The 19,893-nt window shown below is 40.1% G+C and overlaps 4 non-coding genes across 4 annotated transcripts; 3 read left to right on the plus strand and 1 right to left on the minus strand.

Annotated features, from left to right (window-relative positions):
• The first annotated feature begins 372 nt into the window (after positions 1-372).
• On the plus strand, positions 373-465 carry TRNAY-GUA (transfer RNA tyrosine (anticodon GUA)). Its single transcript has 2 exons — positions 373-409; positions 430-465. It is a non-coding gene; the product is annotated as a tRNA-Tyr (tRNA).
• A 1,883-nt stretch (positions 466-2,348) lies between these two features.
• TRNAA-AGC (transfer RNA alanine (anticodon AGC)) lies at positions 2,349-2,421 on the minus strand. The gene has a single exon. It is a non-coding gene; the product is annotated as a tRNA-Ala (tRNA).
• Positions 2,422-5,794: 3,373 nt separating this feature from the next.
• TRNAY-GUA (transfer RNA tyrosine (anticodon GUA)) lies at positions 5,795-5,883 on the plus strand. Its single transcript is given in 2 exon segments — positions 5,795-5,831; positions 5,848-5,883. It is a non-coding gene; the product is annotated as a tRNA-Tyr (tRNA).
• Positions 5,884-18,777: 12,894 nt separating this feature from the next.
• TRNAY-GUA (transfer RNA tyrosine (anticodon GUA)) lies at positions 18,778-18,867 on the plus strand. Its single transcript is given in 2 exon segments — positions 18,778-18,814; positions 18,832-18,867. It is a non-coding gene; the product is annotated as a tRNA-Tyr (tRNA).
• Positions 18,868-19,893: the final 1,026 nt, after the last annotated feature.

Consider the following 19,893-nt stretch of genomic DNA (forward strand, 5'->3'; position numbering starts at 1 on the left):
TTCTTCCTCCTCCTCCTTCTTTTTCACTTATCCTGTTAAGATTATTCTCCTATTTATAAATGGAGTCAAAATTGGTTATTCAAATTCATTCATCACAATGAGACACTCATTGCTAAGTCCTTATCAGTTCCTTGTGCCTCCTTATCATTTTATTTTCCTTTTTTGCAAATCAGTGGGTGCTCCCGTTTTCCCGTGGTCCAGGGCAGGGGACCTTTGAGCGTTAGTTCCGAAGGGGTCCTGGATTACAGAAAAAACGTGGAGGCGGCTGAGCAAACTTGTCAACAACACTAATCAGTAAAGGAGCAGGCGCCTACGGTCTCCCAGCCTTACGCAGAGATGGCATCCTCGGCGGGTAAACACGGGAGTGTGATTCCTTCGATAGCTCAGTTGGTAGAGCGGAGGACTGTAGTGGATGTTAGATGTTCAGGCATCCTTAGGTCGCTGGTTCGAATCCGGCTCGAAGGAGTTCACGTTTTTGCGTTGTTTTTCATGTCCACACTCAAAAAGTCATCTCAGTTATACATTTCCTCTGTGTGCATTTTTTTAACCCTATTCTTGTTGTGCAGCAAGTCTAAGTTTTAAAATTATTATTCTCCGTAACAATTATTAACAATTAATAACAATCTAACTTCAGCCCCATAGTTCATATACAGCTGGGGCCGCAGAGATGTCCTGAGCCCAGACGAGGCGGATCAGAGGTGGTCCCACGGGGCTAGGGGTCCAGAGGTGGGTATTCGCCCCACAACGCGGAAATCCGGAGCCGGGGAGAGGGGTGGGCTGGTAGGAACGACGCAGACCTGGGGGTAATTGGTGGGCACGCGCGCCCCCTGGTGGGCTTAGTGTTCCTATCGCTGGGAAGGCTATTTTTCCAGCTGCCCACCGGCTGGGGGGCGGGTTAAAATTCAGAGGCACTGCTCGCGGTTCTCCGTTTAATTATGTAACCATGGCTCTCAACCCTGGCTGAGAAAAGTTGGTGGTTATCCGAATCACCTGGGGAGATTTTACAACGCACCTATGTTTGGGCCACTTTAGATGGGACCCAGGCATTGGTAGTTTTAAAAGCTTTCAGGTGATTTTAATGTGCTGCAAGTTTTGAGAACCAACTCTAGAAGAGAAACAAAAATTTTAGGAGAAAAAATAATAGACAAGGGAAAAACTGGATAGGATTTTCTACCCATTTTGGGAATTATCTCAAAAGGTAGAAAGCATTTGCTAATTTTGTGCCAATCTTATTAAAATATATTAATCTCACCTCTACCATGTCTCAAAAATGTGATCCCAAATACCTAAGGAAGAGTCCTCAACTCAAAGATACTAGATCAAAGTAAGGAAGAATTGTCTGAGGATTTTGTGCCTGTCAATTTCTTTTATCTTCCTTCCCATGATTCAGAACTTTTATTCTTTAAGTAAATGATTCTCAAAATTTTGGTATGTATCAGAACCACCTGGAGAGGTAATATAGAACACAGAAGCCCAGGCTTGTGGAATCAGAGTAGTGGTTTGAGAACTACTGCCTAACACGCATTGGAAACTACCATATTAAGGGGTAGGAACTGGTCTAAACTGATAGCTCCCTATTAACTCCTTGATTTTTGAAAGCTAATTGGAGGCAAAAGAGTAAAAAAGAAAAACGGTCCAATTTTCTTTTCAAAGATAACATTAGGGCCTTGGATGCAAAGTTTATTAGATAGTCCTGGACTGAGCTTCTCGCCACGCACCATAGATTCCAATCCAGATAGGTTCCCCAGCTCAATTTTCCTCCCATATTTAGGCCTTATTCTGCCATAGTCCAGTATTAGTAGCAGCATCCCTCCCATATTTAGGCTTTATTCTGCCATAGTCCAGTATTAGTAGCAGCAACAACACCACCACCTCCGAAGATACAGCCAAATGACTCCAGAAGAGAAAGAGTGAATATTAAAATAAATCTCAAACATACGCATGTATTCTGGCTCTTCAACATCTTATTGAGAAATGGAAATCATCTGTTCCCGCTGTAAGGACTTGAGGTGGCCCTCAATGGGTGGCATATGTGGGAAATAGATTTTGAAAATTAAAAATGCAACATTAATGCATAATTGAAATGTAAATTTGTAAATCCACCTGGCTGAGACTGATATTCAAATCTGCAAAATGTGAGAGAAATCCCAAAGAATTCAACCTTGCCTATCCCAGAAGACGAAGAAACCTCAGGGTACGGGTCTTCATGGAAGGCGAGGTAAGCTTGAGTTCGTGGTTCTTGAAGGAAAGGCCACCCCTATAATGATTTGCCATTAATAGCTGGTAATGTTTTAGCAAGGTATTTATAAGAGCATGGGAGTAAAGACCAAACGGAAAGAACGCAAAATTGGAGAATGCGGGCATCGATCCCGCTACCTCTCGCATGCTAAGCGAGCGCTCTACCATTTGAGCTAATTCCCCACCCCGACGTATGGGTTTTTCTCCCTCACCCACTTTAATATCTGAAAATAATTCAGAACTAGCTGCCACTTCAGTTTGCAGCCGGCGTTAGCCAACAGGACCAAGGGCGGGACTGCGGAACAATGGTGATCCAACAGCCCCACGACGAATCCGCCCCTCAGCGCCACCTGTAACCTGTACTACGTTGCTGGATCCTGTCGGGAGAAAACTGCGGGTAGACCAGGGCGTGGAGTCCACAGAAACTCTTGTCTTTGAAATTGGGCAAGAGTTTACCACTGGAATCTTATCTACGGAAACAGGGAACCGGAAGGAAATTGCAGGTACGTCCAGGAGGGAAAATCGAGTTTCTCAAGCAATGAGCCTCGGCTTTGGCTTTCCTAATAGTTTCTGCCAATCCCTGCACCCCTAAATTTTCCACCGATTGACTCTGCCTGCGCCAGAAACACATTCTCCAGAGTCCCTATGAATGTCCCCTTAGATCCGCTTTCTGTCTGGCTTTTTTTCTTAAATCAACTTCGGTGGCCGCATGACCACGAGGGGACTCTTGCCCCAGTTAATTTCTCCCTTCATTCTGGCTTCTGTAGTCCCGGTTTCGATCGAGTGGTGTACAAGTTATTTTTCTAAGGTAAACATTAATAGGAAAAGCGAATATAATTATGGCTGCAGGCTTAGATCCGGAGTTCTTGCAAAAAAGAAAGGCAGTAGTTGCTTCTTTTTCTTCTGGGCCTATTGAATACTAGGTACCAGGTACTATACTAGGTGCTAGGTACTCTTCAGAGCTAGTTCTGAAGAGAAGTCTCAGGCATTGCCAGAGGTCCATCCCTTGCTAGAAAGCCATAGGAAGGCACTCACCCAACTTCTACACCTTCAACTGCTTCTTTGCCTGAAATTCCATCATTAGAGACTTTTTTTTTATGTTATTTTCTAGTCTCAGTGAAATTGGGACAAAGTGATCAAAATTGAAATGGAGAAAGTGAAAGATCTTATTTAAGAAGGTAACTCTATGTCCCCATGGCGTGCAGGGCATGCCGAGCAGGCCTTTCCAAGACCCTTACAACGCCCTTAATGCTTGCTCTTCTCTTTTGCTTTTGCACTGGAATCAGGGCTGACAAAAAAGTGGATAACTTTCTGTGGGAGGAAACCCTCCACCTTCCTGCCCCAACCCCCATCTTAGACAAGAGAGTTCAAAGCTCAGGTGTTCCAAGTGTGTGTAGAAAAGTACCATTCATCTCAAAACTTGGCTCAAGGTCAGCCTTGCCTTGTTTCTCACCACCAGCTGGGTGCTTTCTCCTTACTCTTGCCTGGACAAAATTTACCCAGCTACAGAAGTCAGTTTGGCCTCCACTCATTCTTTGCTCTCTGTTTATTTTCCATGATTTTATTAAGGGTGGGGGTGTAGAACTGGAGTAAAAGAAAGTAGCCCAATTCCACAGCTCAGACCCATGACGGAGCTTTAGGGTGACTGACTGAATTGGGAGTGATTGGTTTGTCTGGGGGCTCTCAACCATGAGCTGGGGGTTCTAGTTTCCAGTAACATTAAATTAAGTATTACATTTTCCAACCACTTAGTTTCCACAGAGGTAAAATGAAGATCAAGAATATTATCTTGAAATTCACATGGAACTTTCACTAGTTAAACTATTGACTCAACTCTAAGCTCACTGCTCTGGACTGAGTTGTGTTCCTCCAAAATTCGTATGTTGAATCTCTAACCCCCAATGCAACTGTATTTGGAATAAGGAAGTAATCAAGGTTAATGAGGTCATAAGAATGGAGCCCTGATCCCATAGGATGAGTGTCCTTATAAGATGGGACACCAGAGAGCTTGCTTTTTCTTTCTCTCTCTACCATGTGAAGACACAGCCAGAGGTGGATGACCGCAAGCCAGGAAGAGAGCTCTCACCAGGAACGGAATGGCTGTCATCTTGATCTTGGACTTCCTAGCCTCCAGTACTATGAGAAAATAAATTTCTGTTGTTTAAGCCACACAGTCTGTGGTATTTTGTTATAGCAGCCTGAAAAGACTAGGAGACTTATCCTTCTTTAGTCTGCCTTGTGGTAAAGGAGGTGGAACTCTGTAAACAACACTGCTGATTTATTACTTGGCCCCGTGTTAGGCTTTGCCAAAAGGGAAGCTAGAGGGAGAATGCAAGACTGGAGGAGGAAGAGGAAAGTGGACTTGTCTTTCCTGTTTCCTTTCTGGGGGCTTCCTCTTCCTCTAAGTGTCACCCCAGTAATATGTCTGCATCCCAACGGAGACAACAATCCTGCAGCAGCAATTGAATCCAGCACAAGGCTGAAATTTCACCACTTGTCGCCATCTCTGCTGTTTACCTGGCATTCAAGGCACAGGTTGGACACAACAATGTCAAGAGAAACTGTCCACTTTTTAGGATCCCTCCTCTCTAGCTGCTAATTCCCTTTTAGGTTAGGAATGTTGAAAGTTACTAGATGCTATTTTCTTAGTTTCTCATGGAAAGGGATTTAATTACTGAGTTCAATATCAACTATGTGCTCTCAATATTCCTACTAGGAGGCATTGGTGATTGCCATTTGAAGAAAAATTTGGAATTTTTTCAATAATATGGCTTTGTAGAAATTGTATTTTAATAAGCACAGATATTTTATGGAGAAATTCACTTAATCTTTTCCTTAAATATGTTATCAAGGAAAGACTTTTCTCTCCAGATAATTGAGCATATTCCCCATTTGTGTCTATTTCTGCTTTAAGCACCAGGAAACTGAGCTGCAGCAATCTCTGGAACCTCAATGTCTGACGATTTGCTTTGGAAAAGGAATATTTATATTTCAATTTTAAATTGTTAGGGGTTTTTGTTTCACTTTAATTGCTCCTCTATAATTATGCAATATAATATGAACCAACCAAATTATTTATCCAGCTAAGAAATTTACACATACACAGAACACTCCACTGTTTCATCATTAGAGATATGAATATACTCGATTTCCCATTACACTTTCAGAAAGGAGAATCACAGTGGTACCAAAATGAATTGGACATTGCTATTTTCACAACTTTAGGAGTCTCTTCAACCCAGTAGTCTGTATTTAGCGCAACCATATCATTTATCGAGCAAACCTAGACACTTTTGATAGAAAAAGGAGGAAGTAATCAGACAGGACAGATATACATAGAGTAACATCCTAACATTTTAATGTACAACCCAATGAATTTTACATATTTATAAACCCATGAAACTAACCACCTAGATCATTATATAAAACACATTCAGTATCTAAGAAGACTGCTTAAAGTTGATTGTACTTTAAAAAATGAATAAGAATATTATCAAAACAGAAATCACCGGGACAGACATTATTTTCTGGATTGTAGTTAACTTTCACAGGAAGCCCTTCGATAGCTCAGTTGGTAGAGCGGAGGACTGTAGGTGTGTGGTACTAGAGATCCTTAGGTCGCTGGTTCGAATCCGGCTCGAAGGACGAGAATTTTGAAAATCCTAGACACCAACAATGAACGCACGGTAAAATTCAGATCCGTACCAAACATAAGGCAATAACCCCTTTCCCCCTGCAAAAGAATGTCGCCAGAAGACAGCACCAATTAGGTTGCTGTTTCTGTTCAAACATGAACGCGTTGACTTCTCTTATTTACATGCATAAAAGATGTCCGGAATAGACTTGTAACCTGTTTGTTCTAGGGAAGGGCAGCTGGGTCGCTGAAAGACGTTTCCAGGCAGTCGTAGTTTTGATTTGTGAAATTCACGCTTCTCAACTCCCCGCCTCCCTAGTCTCCTGCCCGCTCCCCGCTTCTCTGCGGCATGCTTGTTCTCCGCCACTGATCATCAAATGCAGTTTTTATTCTCACTTCCCTCATCTTCCCCCACCAGAGTTAAAGGTCAGGGTCCCGCCGTGTCTACACCGCATCAACAAACCAGAGGCAGCCTCAGCGACGGAGTTCAGTTGAGAAGGCATGTGAGAAGTGTGGGGAATGGGAAGGGCGCCCGGTCCCCAAGGTTTTCACTTAAATTTTTATTGGCGATTCGGATACGCCTTTGGGGTCCTCCGTTATCTTGGTAATTTTTGAAGAAGCCTTTTATTAGAGACAATTTCAAACATACCCCAAAGTAGGAAATAGTATAATGCATTTCGTCCTATCCATCACCAAGATACAACCACCAGTTTTGCACCAACTACCCCAAATATACACCCCGCCCCAGCCTCTGATGTTTCTACACAAATCCAGGATGTGTTCTCATTTCGCCCAGTGATGTATTTAGAAGAGGTCGGTGTTAAGGATGAAACAGGGAACAGAATCAGCTCATCCCCTCTCCCCCATCAAACACAGAGCAGGAGTGGAGGACAATTAACAAAAAGTTATCTCCCTTAAAATTAACAAGGAGTGCGCGGGTGGGAGCGCGAGGGAAGCGCGGCAGCCGCGAGGTGAGGAGGCCGCCCGGGCCGCCCGTCCCTTAGGAACGTAAATGGGACCCGTCCGGAGGAAAATTGTCAAGCCCGCACTGTAACTGGGTTCGTATTTGCTACCTGCTTCGGTCCTTCTCGATCGCTTAGAGCAGGTTGCAGTCGGAGTGAAAAGAATATATGGAGCCTCAGCAAGGTCGATTATATCAATAATAATAAACATGAATAATAAGTAATAAAAAAGAGCCCTAGCGCGGCCCTCTCAGTGGGCCGCTCGGCGCCTTGAGGGCGCGGATAGCGCCCCCTGGTGGGCGCGTCCTTGCGCTGGAGAAAGGGCGGAGTCCGAGCGCCTGCCGGGGAAAGCCGCCTCGGGTACAGTGGAGGGTCCGCTCGCTAGGTTTTGTGATTCGAGAGGAAACCTGTGAGGACAGGCCCAGGAGAGGAGGAGTGAGTGCGCCGCCTGGGAGTTGCCTGAGTCAGGACCGTGAGAAAACGCGGCGTGCGGAGCGGCCGCCTCCTGAGACCCGACCGGGCTGCGTTACCCGCTTCCCCGCAGGCGAGCCTGCGAGAAGGAGCTGAAACCAGAAACCAGGCAAGGAAAGGGTTACTGAGACTCTGATCCATAACTAACATGGTCTGTCCAGACAAGGAGAAAACGAAATGTGCAGTTTTTCAGAGATTGATGTCCTGGGTTTTTGCTGATGTGGCCATTCTACAGTGAAACTTCCACGGTTGCAGCAAGACCCCTGCAAATTGCTCCAGCTCTAAGTGTCCAAAAGTTACCATGGACCCGTTATGTAATGATACGTACCTTGAACTCGTTATGTAATGGTCTGCACGTGCGCCCTGATTGGGCCCAGTTGTTACACAGTTGTAACATATCCTCTGCGCTCTGATGTATAAAGTCTCCCCCGGCACTAAACTCAGGGAGACACCGCTTTGGGAGCTATCCCCGGTTTTCTCCATTGATTGTGCAAGCAATAAACCTTTTTCTTCACCCACTTCAGCCTTGGTTGTGCTTTTTGGCTCCGCACTTACCCAGAGACAGATCCGTTGAGTTCGGTTACAGAGCCTGGTTACATGGCCAGGTTCATCGCACGCACTCTGCCTGTGTGCACTTCCCAACCCCCCCTCCTCCTCCCCCAACCCCTGCCCAGTCGCCGGAAAACGAGCCTTCGAAGTTCGTTTTCAACAGTTCTGCCAGTTCAGAACAGGCAGGAAATGAGCAGAAGTTTCACCACAGATGTGAACTTTGTTGCAAGAGTCCAACGTTCAGTAAGATCCCTGGTTAACTTTGGAATGACCCCGTGAAGGACAAGGTCCACTCGGCCCGCGCTCTCCGGAGCCTGTGGTGCGAAACACAATCGGAGTTAAACTTGTAGGGCAGACTGACTTGTTTGTTTGGTCCATTGTTTCTCTTGTTTTTCAAGACAGTATTTTGGTGAGCAAGGGCGTCGTGTGTGTTTATCCAGAGATTCATTGTCCCAGATGTACAGGTAAAGATGATTAAATGCTGACAATCGAGAGGAGAGCAACAGTTTGTTTTAAGTAGTTTGGGGGAAAGATAAGGAGGCCATGCCTTGAACGGGAGGCCAAACATATGCAAACCATTCGCTCTAGCACGAAGTTGCAGTTCAGCACCCACAGTACTTTGCTACTGTCTATAAATCTGTGTTCTGAAGAGCACAGAAGGCGACACAGTTTATTTTCTCTTTTGTTTGAATTAAAAATAGAGAATCTGAATACAAACATACATGGCAGCATTTCATAGTTCCTATGGATTTTCCCTTTGAACTTTCAGTCTAAGGATGAAGATTTTGAAATAAGTTATCCTTTTCCATTCTCAAAAGGACCTGAGTGGATAGGAAGGGTGGTAATGTATGTGGTAGGAGGTACCAGTGTTTCAATACCTTGTTTTTCTTTCTCCTTCTTTCCATCAAATTTAACTCAGCTGTGTGTTTCTATTAGGGTGACATCCTCAATTTAAGGACTTGACTATTTACTTAATAGTGGTAACTGAGTATCCCAAGGAGAGCAACCCTTCTAGGTACTAAGCCTACATCAATAAATCACACAAGGATCCTTGTTCTCTAGTTAATTACTTTTTCAGAATCGAAAAAATGTCATAAACTTAACAGGTAAATTGTGTAATATGTCTTACCACAAATGGCCTCAGCCTGTGAATTGTGACTATTTTAGAATATTTTCCTAGAATTCATTTCTTGGAGTAACTGAAAAAGTACATCTCAGACACTTCTAAGCTTAAAGTAATATAAAATGACATTAGGCTGGCAGGTAGACTCTTGGCAATGCTTCACTGAGCTTTTTCTTCACTCAGTGATATAACATGGACAATTGTAAGAAAAGAAAAAATAAAAACTGCCACTATGAACACTCTTAGCATACTTCTGGTGCACAAGATCATCTGTTTTTGTTGGGTATTTTCCTAGGAGGAGAATGAGCCTTCTTAGTGAATTCAGACTTTCAAATTTCCTGGATGTATCCACCTGAATAGGTTAGGTTGCATTGCGGTAGCAAACATTCCCCCCTTCCCAAATCACAGTGGCTTATAAGCATAAACTCTTAGTTCTGTGTCATAAGTCTATCATGATTTGGCTGGTGGGCTCCGTTCCACTCAGGAACCATGACTTGGAGATCCTCTACAACTAGTATCATAAATTATTTTGTCAGAGTAAAGGTAGAGAGGGATTTGGTGGATTGTTCATTAGCTCTCAAACATCCAGAAGGGACATCTTATTTGCCAAAACAAATGTGTCACATGGCCACATTTATTTCCAAAGGAGTAAGGAACTATAATCCTACAAGTGATAGAAGACTGTGAATCAGAATATTTTTGAAAAGCAGTATTGACCATTACATTCTACCATATGGCCATCAATTATTATGGCCACTCTCCTTCCTAAAAGCCAAATACACTTGGCTTCTCCTTGTGCGAGACAACATAAAAGTTCATTAGAACATCAGTTTGCTGAAAGTCTAGGAACTCTGAATGATGCATGGTGGTTCCTTCACTGGTGAAGGATTTGCAGTTGTTCCTATGCTGCTTTTCCGAAAGGTAACTAGATAATTTTTCGCAAATCTGACTTTTAGGACAACTAAAAATATTGGATATAATAGGAAAAATATCAGCTTGAAAGCATTGGAAACCTAAAAACATGGTGAAAGCAAATTTGTATAATTGTATAATACGTTAAAACTGATACGTGCTATGAGTAAAAGAACAAGTAGAAAGGAGTAAACTGGGAATCTGTGATAAGGAGATGGTGCACAACGATCAAAAGACTGCTTAGGGTGAAGCTCAGTAAGGGTGAAGTTTTTGTATGGTTAACCGAAGTTTTGGTTTTTTTTGTTTGTTTGTTTATTTTTGTGAGGAAGATCTGCCCTGAGCTAACATCTGCCAACCCTCCTCTACTTTTTGCTGAGGAAGACTGGCCCTGGGCTAACATCCATGCCCATCTTCCTCCACTTTATATGGGACGCCGCCACAGCATGGTTTGACCAAGTGGTGCATTGGTGCGCGCCTGGGATCCGAACTGGTGAACCCCGGGCCTCCGCAGCAGGGTGCGTGCACTTAACCTCTTGCACCACCGGGCCGGCCCAGTTGTGTTTTGTTTTTAGTCAGCTTTATCAAACCATAAATTAAATGCAGTAAAATTCATTCCTTTTAAGTGTATAGTTTGATGAGTTTTGAAAATTATATTCAATCATATAACTACCACAATAATCACAATATAGAACGCTTCCAACACTCCAAGAAGTTTACTTGTGCCTTCAGGAGCACTGATCTGCTTTCTGTCACCATACTTTTGCCTTTTCTAGATGGTCATACAAATAGAATCATATAGTATGTAGCCTTTGGAGTCTGGCTTCCTTCATTTAGCACAATGCTTTTGAGATTCATCCTTGTCATTGTGTGTATCAGTAGTTCATTCCTTTTTACTGTTAAGCAGTAGTCCATTGTATGGATATACTACAATTTGTTTATTCATTCACCAGTTGATGAAACTTTTTTATTATTATTGGTTTTTGGCTATTATTAATGAAACTGCTTGTTATGGACAGAATTATGTCCCCCTCCCCAATTCATATATTGTAGTCCTAATCTCCAGTATCTCAGAATGAGATTGTATTTGGAGATAGGGCCTTTAAAGAAGTAACTAAGGAGTAACAAATGAGGCCAGTAGAGTGAGCCTTAATCCAGTCTGACTGGTGTTTTTATAAGAAGAGGAGACTAGGACACAGAAAGACACTAGGGGCATGTGGGTACAGAAGAATGACCATGTAAAGAGGAAACAAGAGGACGGCCATCTGCAAGCCAAGGAGAGAGGCTTTAGGGAAACCAACCCCACCAGCACCTTGATCTTGGACTTCCAGCCTCCAGAACTCTGAGAAAATAAATTTCTGCTAAGTCACCCAGTCTAGTATGTTGTTATGGCAATCCTAGCAAACTATTATCTGACTATAAACAATTGAGGGTAAGTCTTTGTGTGCACACATGTTTTCATTTATTTTCAGTAAGTATGTAGGAGTAGGGTTGCTGGATCCAATGGTAAGCGTATATTTAACTTGCAGAGAAAATACCAACTGTTATCCAAAGTGACTGCACCATTTTACATTCTCATCAGCAATAGATGAGTGTTCCAGTCTCTCTATATCCTAGACAACACCTGGAATTGTCAGTCTTTTAGATGTTAGCCATTCAAATGCATAACTAACACAACACATTCACATGTCCCACCCACACTTATGGGGAGGGGATCATTCAGAGATTATGAGAGATGAGTGGGAATCTTGAGGGCCATCTTAGAATTCTGCTCGCTACAACCTGTGTAGTGTCATCTCATGTGGTTTTAATTTGCATTTCCCTCATGACTAATGGTGTGGAGTACATTTTCACATAGTTATTTGCTATTTGTATATATTCTTTGGTGAAATGTCTGTTGAAATCCTTCCTCTGCTTTTTAAATTGCATTGTTTGCCTCCTTATTAAGTTGTAAGAGTGCTTTATATATTCTAGATGAAAGTTTTGTTTCAGGTATTTGTTCTTCAAATATTTTCTCCTAGTCTGTGGGTTGACTTTTCATTTTCTTAGCATCTTTTGAAGAGCAAACATTTTAAATTTTGATGAATTCCAATTTATCAATTTTTTTCTTTTGTACCTAATATTTTTTTGTGTTCTTTCTAAGAATTTTTTGCCTAACCAAAGGTCATAAAGATTTTCTTCTGGAACTTTTACAGTTTTACCTCTTACATTTAGGTCTACGATCAAGTTTGTATTAACTATTTTATATGGTATTGATGTAGGGTCAAATATTTTTTTGTTTCTTTTATATATGAATGTCCAGTTGTACCAGCATCAGTTATTGAAAGCCTATCCTTTCTCTGTTGAATTAGCTTGTCCTTTTGGCAAAAATCAATCAACAGTATTTTCAACAAATGATGTTGGAACAACTGGATATCCACATGCAAAAAAAATGAATCACAAAATTAACTCAAAATGATTATAGACCTAACTGTGAAATGCAAAACTATAATATTACTAGAAGATAATGCAGGAGAAAATGTAGATGAACCTAAGTATGGTGATGACTTTTTAGACACAATACCAAAGGTATGGTTCATGAAAAAAATAATTGATAAGCTGGACTTTATTAAAATTAAAAACTTCTGGTTCTGCAAAAAGACACCATCAAAAGAATAAGACAAGCCACAGACTGAGAGAAAATATTTTCAAAAGACATAGCTGATAAAGGACTGCTATCCAAAATATACAAAGAGCTCTTAAAACACAACAACAAGAAAATAAACAACTTGATTAAAAAATGGGCAAAAGATCTGAGCAGACAATTCCCCAAAGAAAATTAACAGATGGAAAATAAGAAAAGATATTCCACATAGTATGTAATTAGAGAATTGTAAATTTAAAATACAATGAGATACTACTGCCTACCTATTAGAATGGCCAAAATCCAAAACACTGACAACATTAAATGCTGATGAGGATATGGAGCAATAGGAACTCTCCTTCATTGTTGTTGGGAATGCAAAATGGTACAGGCAATTTGGAAGAGTTTGGCAGTTTCTTTCAAAACTAAACATACCCTTACCATACAGTCCAGTAATCATGCTCATTATTTACCCAAACAAGTTGAAAATCTATGTCCATACAAAAACCTGCACACAATGTTTATAGCAGCTTTATTCATAATTGCCAAAACTTGGATGCAATCAAGATGTCCTTTAGTAGACGAATGGATAAACAAAACTGTGGTACATCCAGACAAGAGAATATTATTCAGTGCTAAAAAGAAATGAGCTATCAAGCCATGAAAAGACATGGAGGAAACTTACATGCATGTTACTAAGTGAAAGGTGTCAATCTATGTATGAAAATCGTACATGCTATATGATTCCAAATATATAACATTCTGGAAAAGGCAAAACTGTGGAGATAGTAAAAAATCAGTGGTTGATAGGGCTCAGGGGAGTGGAGGGAGGGAGAGATGATAGGTAGAGTACAGAGGATTTTTAGGGCAATGAAACTATTCGATATACTATAATGGTGGATACATTTGTCAAACTTGGTAGAATGCACACCAAGAGTGAACCCTAATATAAACTATGGACTTTGGGTGATAATGATGTATCAATGTAAGTTCATTGATTGTAACAAATGTACACTCTGGTGTGAATATTGACAGAGGGAGAGGCTGTGTTTGTTAAGGGGGGCAGGAGGTATACTGGAACTTTCCATACTTGCTGCTCAATTTTGCTGTGAACCTAAAACTGCTCAAAAAAAAAGTCTATTAAAAAACAAATAGATTGACAATATTTTTGTGGATTTGTGTCCTATCTCTCTACTCTGTCCCATTAATCTGTAAGCCTATCCTTACGCCAATACCCGTTCCTCTTAATTACTGAAGCTTGAAAGGAAATCTTGAAATTTGATAGTGTATGTCCTCCAGCTTTGATCTTATTCAACAAACTGACAAAGTTCTTATTAGGTTCTTCTGTTCCATATAAATTTTATAATCAGCTTGTCCATTTCTACAAAAAAAAAAAAAGCCTGCTGAGATTTGATTAGGATTGTGTTGATTAAGTTAATCCATAGATTAACTTGAGGGACTTGACATCTCAACAATATTGAGGCTTCTGATCCAGGAACCTGTTATACCTCTCATTTATTTGGTTTTGTATTTTTCTTAGTTTGTCTTTTATTTAAGTTTTTTTTTCTTTATGTCAGATTTTTTGAAGTATAATTTATATCCTGTAAAATTCACACTTTTAAAGTGTACATTTTAATAAGTTTTGGCAAATATACACAATTATGTGACCACCACAAATGCAATGAAGATATCGAACATTTCCTTTACCCCCAAGAGTTCCCTCGTGCCCTTTTGCAGTCAATCTCTGCCACCCACTCTCAGCCCATGACAACCCTGATCTGATTTTGGTTTTTATACTTCTCCCTTTTTTCTAATTTTATAAATGAAATCATATTGAATGTATGATTTCAACACATTGTGACTGACTGACTTCTTTCAAGTAACATTCTGCTTTTTTTTTTGCTGAGGAAGATTCGTCCAGAGCTAACATCTGTTGCCAATCTTCCTCTATTTTGTATGTGAGCCACCGTCACAGCATGGCCACTGATAGATGAGTGGTGTAGGCCTGTGCCTGGGAACTGAACCCTGGCCACCAAAGTGGAGCATGCCAAACTTAACCACTAGGCCACCTGGGCTGGCCCAACATTCTGCTTTTAAGATTCATAAATGTGCCATGTATTAGCAGTTTATTCCTTTTTATTGCGGAGTAGTATTTTATTATATGGATTTATTACAACTTGTTTATCCATTCCCCAGCTGATGGATATTTGGCTTGTTTCCAGTTTTTGGCAATTATGGATAACACTGCTATAAACACTCACAAACAGGTCATTGTGTGGACATGTGTTTTCATTTCCTTTGGGTAAATAACTAGGAGTGGGATTGCTTGATTACAGTAAGTATATGTATAATTTTATTTAAAAAAACTGACAGTCTTTTCTAAGGTGTACCATTTTGCATTCCCAGCAGCTATATATGAGAATTTCAGTTGTTCCACATCCTTCCCAGTGCTTGGCACTGTCAGTTTCTTTCATTTTTAAACTTTAGTCATTCTATTAGGTGGGTAGGGGTATCTCTTTGTGGCTTTAATTTGCGTTTCCCTACTGAATAATGATATTGAGTATCTTATCATGTGCTTATTAGCCATCTGTACATTTTCTTTTGTGAAATATCTTCAAATCATTTGCCCATTTTAAAAAAATGACATGTCTCATTATTGAGCTTTAAGAGTGTGTTATATATTCTGGATACAAGTCCTTCATCACTTATCACTTAAACACTTATCTAAATGTTTTGCATATTTTTTTTTCCCAATCTGTGACTTGCCTTTTAACTACTTAAGTGTTTTTTGTGGAGCAGATGTTTTTTAAACTTTGATGAAGTCCAACTTATCATTTTTTTCTTTATGGTTTATGCTTTTTGTGTCCTATTTAAGAATTTTTTGCTTAACCTAAAGTTACAAGATTTTTTCCTGTGTTTTCTTCTAGAAATTTCATAATTTTAGTTCTTACATTTTTGATCCATTTTGAGTTATTTTTTGTGTGTTGTATTGTATAAGGGTCTAAGTTCATTTACTAGCATGTGAATATATACATTTTCAGGCACCATTTGTTAAGGACTGTCTTTTCCATATTGAATTATCTTGGCACCTATGTCAAAATCAAACGACCATGTATTTACGTAGGTATATTTTTCTGGACTTTATATAACTTTATAGTAAGTCTTGAAATCAGGTAGTGTTAAGTCCTCCAGCTTTGTTCTTCAAAATTGTTTTGGATATTTTGCATCTTTTGCATGCCTATATAAATTTTAGAATCAGCTTGTCAACTTCTACAAAAACGCTCACTGAGATTTTAATTGGGTGGCATTAAATGTATAAGTCAATTTGGAAGAATTGACATCTGAAGAATATTGTTTTCTGTCATGGAAATGGTATTCAAATGTGTTGTTTTCATTGTATTTTGTTAAACTTATCTCCAAATATCTCACACTTTTTATACCATTCCAAATGGTATTTTATGTTTCAAATTCCAGCTATTCGTTGTTAATAGGAATACTTAATAATAAATAGAATTATAATTTATTATAGTTGTGTCCTACAGTTTTGGTAAACTCACTTATTGTTTATTGTAGCTTTATAGTAGATTCATCAGGATTTTTTTCATAGATATATCATGTCACATGCAAATATAGTTTTACCTTTTCCCTTCAAATTCATAGGATTTTATTTCTCTTTCTTGCCTTATTGCACTGGCTAGAACCTCCAGGATAATGTTGAATAGAAGTTACGACAGTGGACATCCTTGCTCTAGACCTGATCTTAGGACCAAAGCATTCAGTCTTTCACCACTAATGTTGAATAGAAGTCATGACACTGGACATCCTTGCTCTAGACCTGATCTTAGGACCAAAGCATTCAGTCTTTCACCATTAAATGTGATGTTAACTGTAGGATTTTCAAATATGTCTTTTATAGGTTGAGGAAATTTTCTTACATTACTAGTTTGCAGAAGTTTTTTTAGGAATATATCCTAATTTTGTCATATGTTTTTTCTGCATCTATTGAGATAATCATATAGTTTTTTCTTTTTGTCTGATAATAAGATGGTTACATTGATTGATTTTTTATTAAGTTCTAACCTAACACTTTAACTTTTCACCTGCTTTAATTTTTTGAAAGTTTCTTTTCCCATTTTTAAAATTAGGGTAAATTTACATACAGTAAAGTGACCCTTTTTATTGCAGTGAATTTTGACAAGTGTATACAGTCATGTAACCACAACTACAATCAAGATATAAAATAGTTACATCACTTCTCAAAATTTCCCCATGCTCCTTTTGTAGTGAATCCCTTCTCCTACATTCTATTCTGGTAACTATGGATGTTTTCTGTCCCGATAGTTTTGTCCTTGTGAGAATGTCATATGAATGGAATAATATAGTATGTAGCCTTTTGTATAGGGCTTCTTTTATTCAGCACAATGCATATGAAATTATCCCTGTCGTTACCTGCATTCCTTTTTCATTGCTGAGTAGTATTCCATTGAAGTATTAGGGTTGTCTGTAAGCTTTAGGAGAAAAGGGCAAGATTGAGTCAGAACCACCCAGGACTCAATTAGCAAGTTGGGAAGGTGCAAAGATAATAGAGAAAGTACAGAGTGAGTGTAGATTATAATCAAGTGATGATGATGAATTTCCAGGCATAATTCAGGAGAGTCAGATTTACCCATAAGCCCGTTCTGAACTTGGGTCTGAAGCAAGAGGGAAGAGAAGGGTAGCTCTGACACCAGATTCTGAAAGAAGAGGAAGAAGGAAGTCTTCCTACAAGATGACCTGTAAGTCTTGCATGAAGAGGTGTGGATTATTTGCCCTTGTATCCCCAGGGGACTACCAGGGGAAACATTCCAGGCAGATGGAATTGCAACTTTAAGGACCCTGAAGTGTGAATCTTGTGCTCAGATTAGTTTACAGGTAAAAGAAATACTTGGCGAGATCGACTATTGGAGTTTTTCAGACTAAAATCAACTCTGCAATACCATGTGACTGTGAGACATGAGGCTTTGGGATCTCAAATGAGCACTTGTACCTTAGCACTTGTTGATGAGAAAAATATTGAATCTTTTTTCAGGCCCCATTGCTACTCTCTGTGAAAATTGGTGAAGTTTTCATTTAAGAGAGGATGTGAACTGAGATCCTGAGGTTTTGCCGCTTTCATGCCTAGTGTCCAATGCTCAGATAGGACACTTGATATGTGCAAGAGAACTTCTTACACAGAAACTGTCCATCTCGATAGGCTTTTTCTACTCTGGCTTCTCATATTTTCCCCAGATTAGGTTAGATTATTGGAAAGAAATGTACTAGACCATATATTCTTAGTTTCTCATGGAAAGGAACTGAATAACTGAATTAAATATTAATTATGTGCTGCAGATTTTTCTCATGGAAATCATTGAACAGGGACTTTTGAAGAAAAATTTATTTTTTCAAGACTAGAATTATGGAGAACTTTGATTTTAATAAGCAGTGATTTTTATAGCCAAATTCACCAGAATCTTTTCCATAAATTGATCATTAGAAAAGTCTGTCCAGATGGCTTCTTATTTTTTTCATTGGTGTTCATTTCTGTCTCAGATGCCAGGAAGCTGAATGCCACTATAGGCACCCATTAGCAATGCATGACGGCATCCCTATAAATGGAACGTCTACATTTCTTTTTTTAAATTTGGGGAGATGTGTGTTTCATTTATTCGCCCCACTATAATTGTGCGATATAATATGAGCCACTCAGTTCCTAAATACACACGCGCACACATAATGCCTTTCATGTTTTGTCTAGTACATCTGTGTCCACGTATTATTTTCCTCATCCTTTAGAAAGGAGAGTTGCAATGTTTCCAAAGTGAACTGGGCAGGAACTCCTCTTCAAGATGGTAGGTCCCTGTTCAACCCAGTTATTTATATTTAGGATAACCTTATTTATCGATCACGTTTGATAAAGGAAGTGGACTCGGTAGTGGGACAGCAGGAGTAATTAAGGTGATGGTCCTATCTATATTATACCTAAGGGAGCAGTTCAACTAACATTGGCGGTGAGTTTTGTTTTTTTTTTAAGACCTAAAACACAGTAAAAAAGCACAAATCTTAAGTGTTCAAGGGCATTAATTTTTTAATATACTTCTATAATCGCTACCCATATCAATTTTAGAATATTTCCAGCACCCTAGAAAACTCTTTCGTGTTAGCTTGCGTTTTTGAAATAAACATGTAGTCAAAACAAAACTATTAGGATAAACATCATTTAAAATATCTAAGAGCATGCACTTCGTATCCTTCGATAGCTCAGTTGGTAGAGCGGAGGACTGTAGGTTGTTTGATCATAGTCATCCTTAGGTCGCTGGTTCGAATCCGGCTCGAAGGAGCTACCTTTTGAAAGGTTTTCACTGACACTCTGCAGGCCTGGACCCCTAACACACAAAAGAAAATTTGAATACAGTGAGCAGTAGACTGTCACTTGTGCTCACAGGTGAACTCATAGGACAATCAATCAATAGAAAAACGATCCTCAGGTACATACACAGGAAGCTGCTAACAAAGGTTGCTTCACGGAGGGTCAACTGGGTCACTTGAAGACGGGGTCTCCAGGGAGCCTATCTTTTCACCAGTCGAGAAGGGGTCGTGGAGAGTGTGGAGAATGCGAAGGACTCCCTGCCCCAAGGTTTTCATTTTAAATTTTTTCGGAAGTTCTTTAGGGCTCTGTTATGTTGATACTTAGGTGAATAGACAGTTTTCTTAATGACAATTTCAAACATATACAAGGTAGAGGAAATAGCATCAATTACCATCGTAGCCATCACACTGGCACTACTGACATCATCTATTCTCCAACATGCCCCTCTCTCCGCACCCGATCTTTTGAAGCAATCCCAAGATGTACTCTCATTTTCATTCACTGTTGGTCAGTGTTTTGAAGACGTTCGTGTTAAGAATTAAAAGCTGGACCAAGTCTGTTCTCTCTCTCCATCCTCTCTCCTCTCCAAAAAAGCAGCAGAAAGCAACGGACAATTCTCTTCAATAAAATTAATGAAACAGGTGTGTGAGAACTTGCGGAATTTAGTTTATTAAATCTTTAGACCACTCCAAGGAAGAGCATGGGGTGGTGCTACTGTTAGGGGCCGGCCAGGTGGCACAAACGGTTAAGTGCATGCGCCCTGCTGAGCAGCCCCTGATTCCCAGGGTGGCGCACCCCCTTCTCACCCCGCCCTTCCCCCTCGCAAGCCATGATGTGGCGAGGTCCCATATAAAGTGGGGGAAGATGGCACGGATATTAGCCCAGGGCCAGTCTTCCTCAGCAAAAAAAGAGGATTGGTAGGTGTTAGCACAGGGCTGATCTCTCTCACACACACACACATAATAAAAAAAAAATAAAGAAATATACTTAGAGGCC

This window comes from Ceratotherium simum, chromosome 13, assembly GCF_057802395.1.
Source record: "Ceratotherium simum simum isolate JZ-2026a chromosome 13, ASM5780239v1, whole genome shotgun sequence".
Classification (NCBI taxonomy): Eukaryota; Metazoa; Chordata; class Mammalia; order Perissodactyla; family Rhinocerotidae; genus Ceratotherium; species Ceratotherium simum.